At 38.4% G+C, this 13,784-nt stretch overlaps 1 long non-coding RNA gene and 1 other non-coding gene across 2 annotated transcripts in view; one reads left to right on the forward strand and one right to left on the reverse strand.

Annotated features, from left to right (window-relative positions):
- Positions 1-388: 388 nt before the first annotated feature.
- TRNAG-CCC lies at positions 389-461 on the reverse strand. The gene has a single exon. It is a non-coding gene; the product is annotated as a tRNA-Gly (tRNA).
- Positions 462-905: 444 nt separating this feature from the next.
- Positions 906-13,784, forward strand: part of LOC105003727 — a 110,456-nt gene continuing 97,577 nt past the window's right edge. Inside the window, exon 1 of the long non-coding RNA XR_827149.1 lies at positions 906-980. This is a non-coding gene — a long non-coding RNA (uncharacterized LOC105003727). The remainder of the gene's footprint in view (positions 981-13,784) is intronic.

The following is a 13,784-nucleotide window of genomic DNA, read 5'->3' on the forward strand; positions in this document are numbered from 1 at the left end:
GTCAAAAACAGAAATAGAACCTGGTTTTGATAATTAAAAGCCTAAGCTCTTAACTATTGCTTCCCACTGACTGAGAGAAGAGAAATTACATGTGAAAACCTATGTGGATTACACATCAGCTGTCCAGTTATGTTAGAATTAAAACTTATTGATCCATTTCAATGCTATGTTTCAGAAGAGAGACTCAAAGAGGGAAAATAACTACCCGAAGGCTAGAGACGCCAATGTCTGAGAAACCTTGGGAGTACTGGAAAACACAAAGTGGAACAGAGTATACAGTAGTGACAGGATCATACTCCTGGCATATTTTTTAATGCTTTAATGAATGGGAGTGTGCATTTTATTTTTATTTATTTATCAACTCACCATGAGGCATGTGGGATCTGAGTTCCCCAGCCAGGGATCAAACCTGTGCCCTCTGCATTGGGAATGCAGAGTCTTAACCACTGGACCACTAGGAAATTCTCCTGGCATTTATTATCCAGAGAAAAACATTTATTGGATCTTTCAATAATGGAATTATGACCTATGGAACTTGCAAGATTAACTCCTAACATTGTTCAACAAGGTGGATTTGACCTAATTCCCACCTGCCTCCCTTCATTGCTTTTATCTTTGCATGTAACGCTGTAGTCCTAGTGACCATTCCACCTTAGGGGTCTATTTTGTTGTATGTAGGCTGTTCTTGCTGTATCTTTGCATGCAATACTTTTCCACACACCTTTTCATGCCAGTCTCCTGGGATCACTGAGATGTCAGTCTTTAGTGTTACCTCTTTAGAAAGACCTTCCCCAGTCATGTTATCATAAGGAGTCTCTATTTCAGTCATTATCTAGGCCAGTATTTGATTTTCCTCATAGCCTTTATAAATTTCACATTTTATAATTTGTCTTCTAATGTATTTTAGGAAGTGTGCTGCTCCATGAGATCAGGGACGCATCTGTCTGGTTCTACAGCAAACCTCAAGCTCTCAACTCATAGTAAGTTCAAAACAAGTATTTATTTATTGAATGAATGAATAAATAAGTGAGTGGTATGGGTTTTGGCATTGGTTAATTATAATTAAATGATTCAGGCAGTTTGCAGCTCTAATTTTTGAGAGCTTGGAAGAACTTGGATAGCTAGATTAGAAGGCACTGAACAGAGAATTGACTATCAGAACCCATTCTGAGATGGTAAAGACTTTGACATTATTTAGTGGGAGGAAGGGAAAACAGTGACTAAAAAACAATTTTAATTATGTAAAATGTAACAAGAGAACATTCATCAGTGCTTCTTAATATGAAACTAAGTAGGATGAGTGAAGAGATTTTTCTGATAAAAATAATTCACCAACTGAGGGTTAAGAGATACTCTAAAAGTGTTCTGAAATGTTATAAACTGTTTCTTTTTAAGAGCAGATAGGTATTTAAGTGCAAGCTTTTTAAGGGACTAGGAGTGGATAATAAAGATGATTTTTTTTTCTTTTTGATATTTACACTCCTTTCATCACTAAGTTTTTAACCAGTATTATTTATTTAACTCTCAGTAAATCCCATCCTTGTGTAAATAGGAGCTGGTGTTTTTTTCTTCTACTGCTCTTAGAGTTACCTTGCTAGAGGTCATGCCATATCCAGGGCAAGCCGGGATCAGTGCTTAGGAATCCTTCCTTCAGAGGGAGATGGTGAGCCATGTGGAAAAGGAGTCAGCGTGATTCTTTGCATGGTTAGCATGCTGCTTCCCTTGGGGGTAAGGTTTCTTAAGGAAGGACATTTATAGTGATTAAAATTGCTCAGAGCTTGCTTCATTGTGTAATTCTGATACTGTAGTATGTGATATTGGCAAGAGGGGAGTATGAAAGGGACAGAAAATCCCAGACGGTGACATAGAAGGGCACATGGTGTAGACGTTACCTTAAGTAAAGGGACTGCAGCAGCAGATGCACAGGAGCCCATTGGTCAGACTCCGGGTCAGAAATGCCTCCTGGTCATCTCTGGAGAAGGACGGCCGAGAGCACAGATGCCCAAGGACAGCGACTGTCTGTTAGCTCACTGTCATTCTATAATATCATCGTTCCAAGAACAAACTGGCAAAATAAGCATTTGCTGTTTTTCTGGGAAATAAGTACAAAGTAACTCCCAGGGCAAAAATGTTAAGAAGAAATACTAATTATGTGCCTACCTTAAAAACCAGTAATTTTACTGCTATAAACATACCTTACCACAATGTCTACATGTAGGCATAAACCTTCTTAGCAACATTATTCATAGTAGCACAAAGCTGAAAACAATTCAGATATCCATCAACAGTAGAGAGGACATGTAAAACACAGTATATTCATATAACGACGCATTACACAGCAGTAAGAAGGAACAAACTACAGGTATATATAATAACGCGATCAGTCTCATGTAGTGTTGAGTTAAAGAATGCTGATAAAAAAAAAGTATATATAATATGATTCTATTTATATGAAGTTCAAGACCAAGTGAACTGAACTGATTGCATAAGAAGATAGGGTGGTGGTTAACTCGGAAAGGAGGGTGGGATAGTGGTGGTGAGTGGAAAGGTAGCTGCATGAATATATTCACTTTGTGATTATTCATCAAGCTGTACACTTATTTTGGCACCATCCCAAATATATAATTTAATAAAAAGCTCAGTAATGAAAAGAAGTAATACTGCCCTTCAAAGTAAAATGAGTGAGAGTAGATGACTCAATGGACACGAATTTGAGTGAATTCCAAGAGACAGTGAAGGAAAGGGAAGGCTGGTGTGTTGCAGTCCACGGGGTTACAAAGAGTCGGCCACGGCTTAGCAACTGAACCACAGATGAAGTCGAAGAAACTGAGGGCTGCTGTTTTCAAGCGTGTTTTAGGGGCTTCAGGGGGCAGGAGTGTGGCCGTCTCCATTTGGAGGATGGGCAGCAACTGTAGGGACAGGAATAGCTGTGGCTGACTGTGCATTTGCTACTTCTCCCGGTCAAAGTTTTCTAATTCAGGCCAGGAGAGTATCTGTGACTCCAGGAGGCCACACTGTGGCATGTTAAACATTCTCTAGGGACTGGCAGCCTTGGCCTGTGCGTTTGGAGGAGTTCTAGAAGAGAGGATAGCACAAAGAGCATGCTGGGCCCACTCCAAAACAGCACCAGGATCTAAAAGATGCCAGACACCTGCTCCCCGTAATAATAAACTTCAGTGTGAGATTTCTTGCTTTTAAATTGCTCCATACATTCTTGTATATCACACACCTGTGGGCTTTTCTGACATGGAGGAAGTTAGGACCATGAAAGCTGGGAAGAAGGCAAAATGGAACTGCAATGGCCTCTTTCTCAGCTTGTAATGAACTATTTGCAGTCAAGACCAAGCACGCTTATTGATTCTCATCAAGTGAGATTCTTTGCAGAGAGAAAGCATCGCCTGCCCTGAGGTGAGCCCCATGGGACTGTTCCTGCCGCACTCTTTCAAACAAACAGATTAAACTCCTCATAAGATGCTTCTTCTGACACATCCACACTGTATATATGAAAATCCCCTTGGTCTCCTTTTGGCAGTTAAGATGCTTGGAGCTTCAGTGCAATGCAGCCTGTGTACCAGCTGGCAAGGTGATTTTTTTTTCCCTTCCCAGGAATGTGTAAAGGAAGAATTAGATTGCTGTTTGTTGAAATAGACTGTATATCTCACAAGTCCCATTTCAATAATCTTCTGGAGGCAAGAATGAATTTTGGATTGGAAAGGGCATTACAACGTGGCTAAATAAATAGCATGAAGCCCCTCGGCACCTAGCCAGCAAGCAGAGCTACAATGTGACTTCCAGCCTTTACATTTCACAGTCTCTTTCTTCAGCAAACAGAGTCTGAAAGGTCTTACACAGAGGCAGAATTTTAAGTCTGAACACTCAGGAAACTTGGTCTTCGAAATCCAAAGCTGTCATATAATCCCCTGAGAAGTGTCAGAAACTTTCCAACTAAACTTTTTATGTCTTCAGTAATTGTTAAATCCAATATGCCTTAGGTTTCCCCTCAAATTCAGTCTTTGAGCTACATATATATTCCTGTACATTTCTCCAACTTTAAGACTGGACTCCACCATCAGAGTCGTATGAAGACCCTCTATAGGGCTGTGCATTAATACTGCAAATCTAGAAATCCAAGATATCCTGGTAGAGGGAGAAAGACCTTTGGTTGGGGCTTGGAGGAGTGGGAAATCTGAGTGCTCAAGTTTGATTTGTGGTTTGGTCCCATTTCTTTGTCATTGTTGTTCAGTCACTAAGTTGTGTCTGACTCTTTGTGACCTCATAGACTGCTGCGCATCAGGCTTCCCTGTCCTTCACTATCTCCCTGAGTTTGCTCTAACTCATGTCCATTGAGTCAGTGATGCCATCCAACCATCTCATCCTCTGTCTCCCCCTTCTCCTCCTGCCCTCAATCTTTCCCAGCATCAGGGTCTTTTCCAGTGAATCAGCTCTTTGCATCGGGTGGCCAAAGTATTGGAGCTTCAGCTTCAGCTTCCGCATCAGTCCTTCCAGTGAATATTCAGGATTGATTTCCTTTAGGATTGACTGGTTTAATCTTTCTGTTCCATTTCTTTCCTCAGTTTATATTTCCTTAGGTGTGAAGGAAAGGGAGTATCTAAAGCAGGTCTTGTGTATGAGTGAAATAATTTTTATAGTTTGCCTTCTCACAATGAACCTAGTTTTCCTAGAATACTGAAAAAAAATGGATGAACCCCCACCTTATCCCTGCTAACCTCCTCCTCATTCATGGACTCTTGTCATTTGGCTCTTCAGCTTATTCATTATGTTTCTGTGCCTCAGGACCTTTGGAAATGCTATTATTTCTCCATGCACTGATCTTTCCACCTTTCTTTCAGTGACTACATTTTCCTGTCCTTCAACTATTAGCTTAGATGTCATCTCCTCAGAGAAACCTTATCTATCACACTATCCAAAGTAGGTTTTACTTCCCCTATTCCTTATTGCAACACTTCATTTGATAGACTCATGGTATTTATAAGAATTTGAGTTATTTATTTACCTGATTATTGTGTAGTGTTACCTATTATAATGTAAATTCTGTGAGGCAGCATTCATGGCTATCTTGTTTACTGTTGTAGCTCTCTAATGTGGAATAGTATCTAATATATAGTATTATGCTCAATAAATATTTGTTGAGTAAATAAACGAATAGGCTTATTTTGGGTGATACATTTTTCTTTGTACTGTGCGAGGTTTTTTTCTGAGGCTAGTGTCTTAGGTATTTTTCTCTCTTAGAGACTTATAATCCTTTTTCAAAATATTAATGAATTACTATTTGACTGTGCTGGGTCTCTGTTGCTGGGCGGGCTTTCTCTAGTTGTGTTGAGCAGGGATACTCTCTTGTGGTGGTGCATGGATTTCTCATTACAGTGGCTTCTCTTGTAGAACACAGGCTCGAGGGTAGGCTTCAGTCGTTATGGCACATGGGTTTGGTTACCTTGTGGCACGTGGATCTTCCCAGACCAGGGATTGAACCTGTGTTTCTTGCATTGGCAAGCAGATTCTTAATCACTGGGCCACTAGGGAAATCCTATAATCCTTTAAATAGAAAAAGTAAATGATAGTTGTTCAGTCGTGTCCAATTGTTAGAGACCCCATGGACTGTAGCCCTCCAGGCTTCTCCATCCATGGGATTTTCCAGGCAAGAATACTGGAGTGGGTTGCCATTTCCTTCTCCAGGGGATCTTCCTGACCAGTAGATTGAACCCGGGTCTCCTGCATTGCAGGCAGACTCTCTACTGTCTGAGCCACCAGGGAAGCCAAGAGAAACATATATTACAGTTTTGGAGATAGGAGAAAAGAGAGTTGGTCTTATTTACCTTTCCAACCTTGTATTAGTCATCTGTTGCTGCATCACAAACTACCCCAACATGTGTAACAGCCTACAGCAACAATAAACATTCATCTCACATAGTTTCTATGAATTAGGAACTCACAACTAGCTTACATGAGTCTTTCTGGCTCAGAGACTCTCATGAAGTTTTAACTAGGATGTTGTCTGGGGCTGCAGTCATCTGCAAAGGCGCCGGTGGTCCACGCCTACGGCTAGCTAGTAGGGATGTTGACAGGAGCTCTCATTCCCTGCCATGTGGGTTTTCTGTGTGACTGGATGAGTGTTTTCACAAAATGACTGCTGGCTTCCCGCAGAGCAAGTGATTCAAGACAGAAAGCTGAAGCTGCAAAGTCTTTCATAGCTTAGCCTCAGGTGTTACACACTTTTATTCTCAATTTGGTTATTTATGTCAGTCCTACTTGATGCGGGAGGGGACTACTTAAGGTGTGAAAACCGGGAGGTAAGAATCACCGGAGGCCATTTTGGAGGCCAGCTTCTTCAAATCCCAGTGTAGTTGTGTTTTCGGGTTTCTGGGGTTTTTCATCTTGTTTCTGTTTCTCTCCCTCAATCAGCTAATAGCGACATCAACTCTCTCATAAGGAGATATCTCAGGACCCAGAGACAATGTAATAGGCATCTGCATGTGAGAAAAAAACATCATTTGTGCTTACTAAAATCAATTTCTGCACGCACAGAACTCTCCTTGGGCCCGTCACTGTGCCTACACAAAGGAAAAACACACAGGAATTCTCCAGTAAGATAATTTTTTTTTGAATGAAAGAATGAAAAAAATAAAGGAATCTGTTTTTTCCCCTCATGAACCTGAGGGCTGGTTTTGTGCTGTGACTTACACAATTTCCAGCCTTCAGAAATACACATCAATTTTAATAATAATAATAAAAAAAATACTGTTAACTTTTAACTTTCATAGTCTGGGTAGATGCCTATCAGACTTGAAACCCATTCAACACAAACCAGACAAATCTTTCACTTTCACAAATGGACAGTTTTATCCCTTCCTTCTTCTCTCTCTTTCTTTTCTAAGCATTTGCATTTGTTGAAATTTATTCTGGCCATTAAGTTTAATGCCTAATACACAGAATAGGTATTTTAATTCTTTACCTACTTGCATTAGTTACAATCCATTTCCAGAACTATTCTATAAATGTTGTCCCTATGGCCCTAACTACTGTCATTAAATTTATATCTTACTTATCTGTAAAATGCTTTTGGAATTTAAAAAATATCCACACTCCAATAATGCCTACACAAGTTATTTTTCCTTAAAAGGTTCAAAACGCATAAGATCCTTCTTTAACAATGGAGTATCAAGTGACATTTTATATCTTAAAAATACCATTTATTGTGATTCTCATTTACATGATTTGGTGGCTAGGCTTTGCTAAAGATGATTTTAGAGCACTACCATAAAATTAAAACCAAGAACTCTGATCCAGTGCTTGTGGGAGTGTACATTTATGGTATAACTATTTTGTGGATTGGAGTTGAACTTGTGTACTTTCTATGGACCAGTAATTCCAGTCCTGGGTGTATATATACATATATTACCTCATATGCAAAAATGTGTACTGCAATGTTGTTGGAGTGAAAAATTCAGAAAGCATAAGAGCAAAAGCACAAATGGATGACAACATAAACCATTACCAACATAAAATATTGATATAATTCATATAACAGAATATTCTACAGAAGCAAAAATCAATAAAATAGTGCATACATCAACTTGGGTGAATCTCACAAGCATTACGCTGAAAGATAAAAAGCAGTTTATACAAGCAAACACAGTGTCTGACTCCATTTATACGCCTAAAACATCCAACCAGTATTATATTGTCTATGGTCTAAACAGACAGAATAAAAATACAACAATATAAATGAAAATTACAAACCTCAAATTTAATATAGAAATTTTCCTTCTAAGAAGGAGCGGGGGTGAATAAGATCTGGGGTGGGTAGATAGAGGGATTTAATTGTAGTTGTAATGTTTTATTTCTTGAGCTACATGGTACTTATATGGATTTTTGTTTTACTATTTGAACTTCGCAAAACAATTCATAATTTTAAAAATTTAAGTGAAATGGTGAGATCTTTTGAGAATCGTAGTTTGGCTACTTGATGGTGAGAACTGAGATACAGTTATTAATATAATAACAGTCAACATGTGTTCAAACAACATTTTATGTGATTTTTAAAATTGGAGTTTCCATATTTTTATATATACCTCTGCTGCTGACAACATTGATTTCTCCTTTTATCCAAGTGATCATTTTGACTAAAATCAAATGTGCCCTTTCTCTCTTTGATCTGTAAAACGGCATTGGTTGCATCAAGTCATTTTTGGTCTAATGTTTTATATGGCTATAATGCTTGGTTGAAGTATAAAAACTTGAGTATTAAAAATAAAGACCTTGAAGAAGAAATCTAGGTTCACAAAAGGGAGAATTAAAAATTTCTAAACTGCTTCCCTACATATTCTAAATACTCTTTGAAGCACAAACATTTAACAGTTATTTGCTCTTCTGCTCTGTTTGCCTTTCTAGTGTTACAGAATGGTTCAGGAAAAGAAAGAAAAGATGAAGGATGGGACACTCCAAGGGTGGCTAATTGTTTTTTCCTGTATGTGGTAGAGTTACTGCACTTGTATCACCAGGCAAGTGCTCAGAGATTTGCAGATTAAATTTCTGCAAGCACTTTGAAAGTTCCCTCATATGGTCTGTGACCATACTACCCTTAGTTGGAGAAATACAGGTTTTGACACTGGATATTGGCTATGCTGGAGTGGCTGTCCTATTCTAATGACTACATTTAAATCTCTATGATCTTAAGAAAATGACATCTCAACATGGGCTGAAATTTCTAGCATTCTAGCTGTCAACAATATGGTAAACAAACAGACAAAACAAAAACCAAACCCTGCAAATGAAAAAAAGGAAAAATAAATCCCAGATGCAAAGATATAGTTGTCCCAAGTTTCATTAAACCATTGGTTCTCAACCTTGACTGCACATTGGAATTACTTGGGGAGTTGTAAAAATACACTGATGCTTGGTCTCATTCCCAGAGATTCTGATTACAGCCTGGGTATCAGAATTTTTTTAAATTATTTATTTTTAATCAAAGGATAATTGCTTTACAATGTTGTGTTGGTTTCTGCCATGTATAAACATGAATCAGCCACAGGTATACATATGTTCCCTCCCTCTTGAACCTTCCTCCCACTTGTTCCCACCCCTCTAGATGGTTACAGAGTCCCAATTCATTTCTCTGAGTCATACAGCAAATTATCATTGGCTATCTATTTTACATATGGCAGTTGTATATGTTTCCATGCTACTCACTACTCTCTCCATACCCTCCACCCCCACGTCTATAAATTTGTTCTCTCTGTCTGCTTTCCATTGCTTCTGGACATCAGAATTTTAAAGAATCATTCCAGGTGATACTAATGTAAAGTTTATGAACTACTTACTGCATTAAATTAAAAAAATTTTTTTCTGTGTGAGAGAGCCTGAAAGTGCGATTGAAAACTTACTGACTCTCAGCTCACGTATATTCCTACTCACCATTGAATCAGTTTATACAGATTAAAGGTAACTAATTAAATCAGTGCTATTGCTAGCCAGACCCATGCACACAGAAATGAGAGCTGGCAGCCAGGATGCAAGGGAGAAGGAATAACATCCATTTTCCCCTCTTCTTGAAGAAGAGTCAGACATGACTTAGTGACTAAATAGTAACAAATGAGTAAAAGCAAAAACTTATAATTGGTGTCAGTGGGTTAAAAGCATCTGTGAAATGGTATCATGAGTACTTAGCAGTGCTTTGGACATAGTGAGCATTGAATATATATTCACTGAATAAAGGGATGAACACATGAATAAATGAAGGGAGCTTTGAATACAAGGAATACTCAATGAAAGTATCATGTTGGTGAGAACTAAAATCATCTAGCGATTCTATAACACTTCTGAAAAAAAGTTGAAAGTCCCACATCTCTATTCTATCTATTCCTTTGGCATTTGTTGAAAGGAACTATATTTTTGTAATGTTGATTCTTCCTAATCTTAAGTGGGATGGAGATTGCTGAGCATCTCAGTTCCAGTTGGAATTCACCTGTCATTCAGTTCCCTCGCAGGACACTAGAAGAGGGAAACTCTTTCTTCACAGCTGTCCAAGATCAAAAGTAAAGTGTTTGTCGTTCAGTCGTTTCTGACTCTTTGTGACCCTATGGACTACAGCCCACCAGGCACCTCTGTCTATGGGATTCTCCAGGCACGAATACTGGAGTGGGTTACTATTTCCTTCTCCAGGGAATCTTCCCAACCCAGGAATCGAACTGGTGTCTCTTTCATTGCAGACAGATTCCTTACTGTCTGAGCCATCAGGGAAGCCTGTCCCAAAATCAAGAGGTTCCCCAAATTAAATTAAACACTGAACATTCAAGGACATTTCAAGATGAGATATGCTTCTTTTTTTACTTTCTTAGCAATACCTTAAGTATTGAAAAGAGCATTTGATAAGTGATAGTTCTGGGACGATTTTTAATCTCCTTATCAGCTCAGGAAGCTGTTCTGCTTTTCACTCCCCTACATTGGCGCCCCTGCCCTCTGTGCCAAACTCTTGTAAACTGGTTCACAGAAGATGTAGATTTGCTTTGAGACCGCGGTTAGCTTGCTTCCATCAATTCAGTTAAAGGGGCTTCATCTCAGGATGGTTCACCACTTCAGGTTGAAATTAAGTTCTCCTTAACCTGCCCAGGGGAGGTAGGGAGATATTGAAGTGCTTCCCTCATCCTTCTGCTAAATCAGTTCTGCACTTGACTCATTATGTGAGTATTAGAGAAAAATTTCTTTCAACTAATGTTAAGGAGGATTGGACCAAAATACAAATACCTAAGTTTGTCAGACTAATAAGCACAGGAGAAAAAAACCCCAAGAAGTAAATTTTAGTTAACAATTTTTGTGTTTTGTATGAGTCCTAATGTCCTGATACCAGGTGGTCATTTCCTTGGGGACTCCAACAGGGAAGAGAAGAAAGGAAGAGGAAGTGTTTGGGTTTTTTTAACAGTAAAATTATTGCCACTCATTTACCTTCAGAATAGTCTTATTTTTAATGTTAGACAAAAGTAAAAATTTTAACATGAAAATAATAGTGGACCTGTGGCTGATTCTTTTTGATGTATGGCAGAGGCCAACACAACATTGTAAGGCAATTATCTTCCAATTAAAAAAAAAAAGAAAAAAAGCAATAGTGGGCATAAGACTCCATGACGTGAGTCTTTGGGTTAATGTATTTTATAAAAATTTTTATTGTTTTTCTTTTGTATAACTAACACCTGCACATTTAAATACTATAGAAGTCTATAATTTAGAAAAAATAAATTTCCCATAATTCCATTACCAGTAATAATATTTTAGCATATATTTTTCACATTTTTCTATATATAGCCTAATATTAGTAATAATAATAATAATGGTATTATATTTTACATACTATGTGATATTTTTTGGTTTTGTTTCACAATATATACTAGTTGTCTTTCCATCTATATGGGGATATATTATATTGTCAGTTTTAAATTACTTCATATAAAAATGTATGTCAAATTTTCATGTTTCAACTGGATTAAAGAACTTTATCCATAGGCACCTGAGAAGGGATTTTTCTCATCATGATTGTTTATTTGCATTCACAGAAATAATAGCCTAGATCCATCTGGAAAGGCAGCACAAGCATTCACTGAACACACACATCTGCTGTGTGTAGGGTGGTACAAAGATGAGTAAATTGTGTGCCTGCTCACGGTCTAGTGCGGGTAACAGAGAGGGTTAAATATTGTTTAAAGCCATTGAGTTTTAAGTTTCCCAACAGTGGTCTAAGTGAACTTTCTGAGTAGAATAGGGGAGGGAGAGACTAATTCTGACTGAAGGGAATGGGTGAAATTTTTGGAAGGAAATGTGTTTTGCATTAGACCTCAAAGGTTGTGTTGGATTTTGATAAGAGGGTAAAGAAAAAGTCTGGCGCAAACAGTATGACCTAAAGCATGTGACCCTAAAGGACATGATATGTTCAAGGAAATATGAGAGTTGAAGAACGTGTACAGAGCAAGAGGTAGAATATAAAGCTGCAGAGATACCTCCAGGCTAGATCATGAGGCCCTTAAATGGAAGGCTTAGGCATCTGACGTAAAAGAAGTTGAAAGTCTGTTGATGATCTCTGATCAGGTGGTTGACTACATATTTACACACAACTCTGTTACAGAATGTTGCAGGCTGTACTGTGATTGTTTACTTATGTGATTTGTAAATATCTTCCACACACAAAAAGTGAGCTCTTTTGGAACAAGAAATCATTTTTAAAAATTCATCTTTATAGCCCCAATACTGGTAAAGTGGCTGTCATATTGAGTATTCATGAATGTTAAATTGGTTTTTAAAAGCTATTCAATGAGTAACTGCTGCGAGTCAGGTTCTTAACACATTCTGTCTCAGTCACTCTTATAAGTAGACAAGCTCTGTTTTTCCTGTCTACTTTATATTTTTCTTTTCTACTCCACATTGGAAGGAAAGTTATGACCAACCTACATAGCATATTCAAAAGCAGAGACATTACTTTGTCAACAAAGGTCCGTCTAGTCAAGGCTATGGTTTTTCCAGTGGTCATGTATGGATGTGAGAGTTGGACTATAAAGAAAGCTGAGAGATGAAGAACTGATGCTTTTGAACTGTGGTGTTGGATAAGACTCTTGAGAGTTCCTTGGACTGCAAGGAGATCCAACCAGTCCATCCTAAAGGAGATGAGTCCTGGGTGTTCATTGGAAGGACTGATGTTGAAGCTGAACTCCAATACTTTGCCCACCTGATGCAAAGGGCTAACTCATTTGAAAAGACCCTGATGCTGGGAAAGATTGAGGGCAAGAGGAGAAGGGGACGACAGAGGATGAGATGGCTGGATGGCATCACTGACTCAATGCACATGGGTTTGGGTGGACTCTGGGAGTTGATGATGGACAGGGAGGCCTGGCTGCAGTTCATGGGGTCGCAAACAGTCAGACATGACTGAGCGACTGAACTGAACTGAACTCCACATTACTTCCTAGCAGAACTTCCCATGTTTAGAGTGAATTTCTGAGTTATGAGGGAGCCTTTATATTAGGATATACTTATACTAGAGAATTATTTGTTTTTTATCTGCAATTCAATCTTAACTAAGCACCCAGTACTTTTATTTGCTAAATCTTGCAACCCTACTTACATGTAGTTAGCCTTCCCTAGTTAGTCCAGTTGATATCTTTTTTCCCTTTCTTTTGATTTTTCTTTAACACTTTCAGATGCAGCCTCTAACAGATGTGTCACAAAACACTGTGATTCACTGTGCAACTTTAAAAGGCTATTCTTGAGGCCTCTGCATTACTTGCTTGCTTTTAATGTTGTCAGACTCTACCTCTTTGGGAAAGGAGATTGTTTGTGTGTGGTTTAAAATGGATAACCATATGCAAATATAAATACTCTCTCAAGAAATTTTGGTTAACATAAAACCCATTCTTTGAGTTAACTCTGTGCCTATTAACAGTGTCATGGGGCACAGTGGAAAATAATACTGGTTGTTTACTTTCTATATTCATAATAAAAGTCTTTATTCTGTTTCCTGGGCTGGATGAAGCACAAGCTGGAAGCAAGATTGCTGGGAGAAATATCAACAACCAGAGATATGCAAATGACACCACCCTATGGCAGAAAGCGAAGAAGAACTAAAGAGCCTCTTGGTGAAAGTGAAAGAGGAGAGTGAAAAAGTTGGCTTTAAAGCTCAACATTCAGAAAACTAAGATCATGGCATTCAGTCCCATCACTTCATGGCAAATAGATGGGGAAACAGTGGAAACAGTGAGAGACTTTATTTTTTTTGGGGGGGGGTC

Source organism: Bison bison, unplaced genomic scaffold (genome assembly GCF_000754665.1).
Source record: "Bison bison bison isolate TAMUID 2011002044 unplaced genomic scaffold, Bison_UMD1.0 scf7180017864471, whole genome shotgun sequence".
In the NCBI taxonomy this organism is placed as follows: domain Eukaryota; kingdom Metazoa; phylum Chordata; class Mammalia; order Artiodactyla; family Bovidae; genus Bison; species Bison bison.